The sequence below is a fragment of the Rana temporaria genome, chromosome 5, assembly GCF_905171775.1.
Source record: "Rana temporaria chromosome 5, aRanTem1.1, whole genome shotgun sequence".
Taxonomy (NCBI): Eukaryota; Metazoa; Chordata; class Amphibia; order Anura; family Ranidae; genus Rana; species Rana temporaria.
This window is the reverse complement of record NC_053493.1, coordinates 110,314,819-110,321,106: the sequence shown is the minus strand read 5'-3', so window position 1 is coordinate 110,321,106 and position 6,288 is coordinate 110,314,819. Positions and strand designations below refer to the sequence as shown.

At 40.6% G+C, this 6,288-nt stretch overlaps 1 pseudogene; it reads left to right on the top strand.

Moving 5' to 3' along the window:
* Positions 1-352: 352 nt before the first annotated feature.
* Positions 353-5,359, top strand: LOC120941106 (annotated as a pseudogene).
* The last annotated feature ends 929 nt before the right edge of the window (positions 5,360-6,288 follow it).

Genomic DNA, 6,288 nt, shown 5'->3' with positions numbered 1-6,288 from the left:
TGTATTCAAGCCTGACATATCTAGTAGTTTTAAAGCTGTGGAAAATAAGTCTGCAATAAAAAACTTTGCAGTAACAAAATTAATAGTATGTACATTTGTAGAGTGGTAAAGTCTAAAAGCTTAAATACGTTTTGTGTTGTATTGAAAAAGCAGTGCAGTAATAAAGAAAAATCAGAAACAAAGAGGAATAAACATTTAAAATCATTATTTCAGGAGACACCTGGGTGCGGGCGCGTGCCTTCCCCAGCTATTGTCATCTTCCGAGTCCAGTCGGGTCCACACCAAGGGGTAGAAGGTTGCCAGGAGCGCACAGTGTGGGAGCTGCGCAGAGCTGGAGCGGCAGAGGGGAAGAATGGAGAAAGATATCCTGACCACCACCAATGAAGCGGGGTGGGCAAGTCTTGCCTTTTGTTGAGATTCACAGGTAACACTTTTGATCCAGATCTTGCTGCTACTATTGGTATTGAATTTAAGGTGAAAACCATTTCAGTGGATGGTAATAAAGCAAAGTTGGGCGATTTGGGATACTGCTGGACAAGAATGTTTCTGAACCCTAACTCCTAGCTATTACAAGGGTGCACAAGGTGTTATATTGATTTACTGTATGATGTCACGAGAAGGGACATATTCTTAAGACTGGACAACTGGTTAAATGAACTGCAGACATATTGCACAAGAAATTACATTGTAAAAATGTTAGTTGGAACCAAGATAGACATAGACAATCAAGAATTAAAGGGGTTGTAAAGACAAAAATATTTTCCTCTTAAATTAAAGTCTGACAGTAGCTGATAAAGTAAAAAGTAATGTTTTGCATTATAACTAGTTTGATACCTGTTGAAATCGAGCTGTTTTATTCACCTCCAGCACTCCTGAATCGTTATTCTCACTGACTTCCTGGTTTGTGGTGCGCATTCATTATTGCTACATCACAGCCTAATGGGAACTACAGTTCCCATTAGGCTTATTGGGGAAGGTAGTGCTGCGCTATTGGGTAGTGGATGGACGGGTGAATGGACAGGTGGGGGAGGGGGAAGGGAAGATGGTAAGACTGTGACAGTATAACCAAAATAGCATAAAAGTCAAAATGAAAATGATCAGTGAACAATAACAGTGCTAATGCAAATCATATAACTCCACAGGTTCCTCTTGGTGCAATGAAATACACTATAAATAAAGTGATAGAAGGTGCAAAATAATATGTGTAACACAACACCCAAAAAACTGTGATGGGTAATAAAAAATAGTGATAAACAGTCCATAAACAGGGTTTGAGAAAAGTCAGCAAAAATATAAATAATATTTTAAAAGTCCAAAAGTGAGACAAAGTGCTGGTGTAGGTCCGCAATGTGAAGTGAAGAGGGGATGGATATCCAGTGATTCTTTTACAGTGAATGAGGATGTCCCCTTACCTTACTGCTGTAAGGTAACAGCATATAAGTCCAATCACATTGAATGGTTATCCGAATGGGCTCTGATCCAGAAAAGACAGGTCCTCCTTGGAAGTCTCGTCCCAGATTGATCAGTATCTCCCCCCAGAGAAATAAAGCATTGATAGTGTAATACCGTTTTCTAAAACTTTAATTCTCATAAGCAATAAACGAAGGTACTCACACAGTTTAAAATACAATTAGGCATGTAAAAAGAGGGGCAGTCTATCGCAAGCGTCACCTCCGGTACCTCTCAGTGGACTCATGCGCATTCGTCACTATCATGTGACTTCATCAGGAGTAGTGAGAGGCATGGGGGAGATCCCTTATATAGGGTGACTTGTTTGGTGGGCTGTCAATAAAATCAGCTGTTTGTCATGCAGGAAATGCAGCTGCAGCCATTTTTTCGTAGCCTGCTGATACTCAATAAGTGCCCCACCCAGCGGGTTGAATATTAGGCTTGATGGCATTTTAACAGATGGGTGACATGCATGGCATCTCATCTGTATGATTATTTTTGGAAAACTTGGGGCAAAGAACGAGCAGGGAACAAAAAACGCTCATTATGTCTCCATGGCATTTGTATATTAACATATTAGCAGCACAAAACGTTCCCAGTGTCTCACAGAGCACTGGGCGTACGTCTTTCAGCTTGAGCCATATTATCCAGCGCCCGGTCGGGAGCCAGCACGGGGCCCCCCGGTCACGGCCAACATCTCAGGCCAGGCATCGAGCATATACCGGCAGCGTCCGTCAAAACGAGCGCCACCGGAAGTGGAGTCACAGCCATTTTGCAGCCACCGGAAGTGGAGCCGCGGCCATCTTGCCGAGGCCAGTAAACATTAAAACAATATTAAACATTCGTAAAAAACGAGGAGAAAGAAAAATTTAGCTCATCCATGATGTCTCGTGAAACGTCAACAAGATAAAAACCAATTAATACCACATATATTAAAAAATTGGTTGGAAGCCAGAATAAAATTATTTGTTAAAAATATTTGTTAAAAATATAAAAAGATTAAATGAGTAAATGTCGACATACATATGTAATGATTTCTGAAACCAATTGGGTTAAATTAATATGCCACATGAGGTAAAACCATAGATGACGTGTGCGGACAGATCCACATATAAATATTAAAACAGTCTACGTCATCAATAATGGATAACAAAAACATAAGAGGGGGAAAAAAGGAGGGTAAATTGTTGGAAATATTAAAATGAATTAGAAAATGTAGTCTTATCGGTCACTTAAAAAACAATTAAGATCAAAATCTATATTAAGACCTCGAGGAGCGAAAGTGTCCAAAGTAAATATCCAGCGAGATTCTAACTGGCTCAGTGTTCTAACTTTATGGCTGCCTCGCCAGTGTCTCACATAGGGCTCTATACCCCAAAATCTAAGATGTGTCGGATCTTTATTGTGATGGGTAAGGAAATGTCTTGACACACTATGTTTATCAAAACCTTTAAGGATGTTCTGAACATGTTCTTTTATACGCACTCGTAATGCTCTTTTGGTTCGGCCTATATATTGTAGTCCGCAACTACATTCGAGTGCGTATACAACTCCCTCTGTGTTGCAGCAGATAAATTATTTTATTTCGTATATATCTCCTGTACTGGTTGCAGTAAAATCTTTCTTCTTCTGGTTCGGTTTATGTGTTCTCAAGCATGCGTAGCATCGCTTGCATGGAAAAAACCCTTTGCCAGTGAAAAAGGAGAGGAAGTTATTTTTTGGCGGGTCAGGTACATTTTTAACAATTTTGTCCCTAATAGTAGGTGCCCTTTTGTATACAAACTTTGGGATCGGTGGGAGAATACTGTATACTTGTATACTGTAATCGAAGATGATGGGCATCAGGTCTTTATGCACCTTTTGTTTAGGCTTATCACTCATAAGGGTCCGTCTATCCATTGTTGCCACTTCTGCAATCTTCTGGTTAATGAAGGAACTGTCGTATCCTTTTTGTTTAAAACGTTCTCCCATATCTTTTGCTTGGGTAAGAAAAATATCTTTGTCTGTGCAATTTCGTCTTAGGTGCATTAATTGCCCTTTTGGTATGTTAAAAAGCCAATTTTTATGATGGCAACTTTCAAGCGGCAAATAGCTGTTACGATCCACATTTTTAAAATGGGTTTTAGACCGGAGTTCACTGTTTTCTTGTTCCACCTTTAGGTCTAAAAATGTGATCTTTTTGTTGCTGATTTCCCAAGAGAGTTTAATATTTCTATCATTGGTATTTAGATCTTGTAGAAAATCTGCTAGTGTTTCTTTCTCGCCCTTCCACAGTATGAAGATATCGTCAATATATCTTTTATATATGTACAGATCATCGGGAGGTTCGGAAAAGATTTTCCCTTCTTCCCATTGGGCCATAAAAAGCCCGGCTACACTAGGGGCGAATTTTGCCCCCATGGCTACGCCGGTTTTCTGGAAGAAGTAATTGCCGCCATACCAGAAGTAGCTATTTTTAAGGCAAAAATCCAAACTTTTTACCAGATATTTCCGTTGAGTGCAGGGCAACTGGGAGTAGGCTTAGCCTCTATGTCTGTGAGGGATAAGAGAGCATCTTCACACAGGGCTGTAGTCATAGGGAGGGGGTGAGCACATTCTGCTTTCCACCATGCAAAACAGCTCAGATGCTGGTGAAAAGCAAGAAGAGGAGAGACAGGAAATGGCATTTTCAAACCTGGATTACTGTATTTTGGAGGTCAAAAGGAAAAACGAGGTAAGTGATATTTAAATGCTCTTGCTTACAGCAGTCAATTGATCTAATAAAAAAACAACTTTTAGTGTTCCTTTAAACTGAAACGAAGGCCTCAAGTTTGCACCAAAACATTTAATGTTATTTACAGATGCCAGTGCAAAAAACAGGGATGGTGTAAAGTGTGCCTTCGAAGAACTTGTTGAAAAGATTATACAAATTTCTGAACTTTAGGAAAGCGAGTCCCATAACAAAGAACGCCCTGAAGCTAAAGGGAACCTCAGTGCAGGGTCCGCATGACTGGGGGGTACGCTTAGGCATGTGCACCAGGAAGTGATGTAGGAGTGGGTGCAGTATTAGCTGGGACACAGGGGGGGGGTTTAAATTACCCATGCTGTGTCGATATAGGAGATCGGGGGGCGGAGCCTCTGCATTCTGGCATGGAGAGCAGGAGAGGCATCACACAGTGCTGAATTTCCCTCCCTCCCTGTATGCAGTTGTCTGGTATGGGTGTGTGTTTTTGCTGTGTTTTATTTCAGGTGTCAGTGGCAGGGGTATCAGTGTTCCTGAAGGTCGGATAGTGGTGGTATACATATATATATATATTTATTTGTATATATCAGTTATGCGGTAATAGGGGTTGGGGGCCTGTCTCTGGTCATGGACTATTGGTCATCGGGCTGAATGGTGGAAGAAGGATCAAGGCATTGTCTCTGAGCTGTGGATCGCGGCTGGAGGGCAGGATACTGTGACAGTTGATGAAATAGCAGTTGGTACCTTCTTTCAGGAACCCAAGCGCAGCAGTTAGAGAAAAATCTGTTGGGAAAATGTTATGTGTTAAATATATATATATATATATATATATATATATATATATATATATATATATATATATATATATATATATATACTGTATTGGTAAGTATATATATATATATATATATATATATATATATATATATATATATATATAAAATTATGGAAAGATATATATATATTTATAAAAAAATATATTTTTGATAAGTTATTTTATGTTATCTTTTGAAATTAATAAAGGGGCCTTTGTTGGCCATTTAATCCAGAAGATGTCATGGTTTTATTTAGAAGTAAGTTAGCATAAGGATAAGGGGTTTTGGTAAACAGCATGCACAATAGCATCACACCATTCAAGGCGTCAGATTGTCCAATGAAGCTAGTGGCCGAGGAGAAACCTGTAGGTGATACTGCTATAAACTAGTTATAATTGTATGGCTAATCTAGGGACTTTTTTAGTGTGCACATATTTGTATCATGAGGCAGATATTTGTAGAATTTTGTCCAGCAAGTTTGCAGTCAAATAACGCACACAACTTTTTATTAATGGTCAGCTGCCTTAACCAGTGCATTGTTTGCAGTGCCACCAGGGCCGACCTTAGGTGTTCAGGCGCCCTGTGCGAGCTAATCCTGTGGCGCCCCCCCATCTTCACCACTCGCCCCCTGGTCACCTAAACATACACAAAGAGGAAAAACCCAACATGCCTGGGCCCCCCATCCCTCAATATCCACAATGCCTAGGTACAGCTTCCCTCACCACCTACTGTGCCTGTACCCCACTTTATTGCAAAAATACTACAGAAGATGGTCAGAGACTGCAAAACATACTACAGGAGAGGGTCAGAGACTGCAGACATGGTACAGGAGATGGTCCAAGATTGCAGACATTGTACAGGAGATGGTCAGAGAATGCAGACATTGTACAGGAGAGGGTCAGAGACTACAGACATTGTACAGGAGATGGTCAGAGACTGCAGACATGGTACAGGAGATGGTCAGAGACTGCAGACATGGTACAGGAGAGGGTCAGAGATTGCAGACATTGTACAGGAGATGATCAGAGACTGCAGACATGGTACAGGAGATGGTCAGAGACTGCAGACATTGTACAGGAGAGGGTCAGAGACTGCAGACAAAATACAGGATTTGATCAGAGACTGCAGACATAATACAGGATATGATCAGAGACTGCAGACATAATACAGGAGATGGTCAGAGACTGCAGACATAATACAGAAGATGATCTGAGACTGCAGACATAATACAGGAGATGGTCAGAGATTGCAGACATTGTACAAGAGAGGGTCAGAGACTGCAGACATTGTACAGGAGAGGGT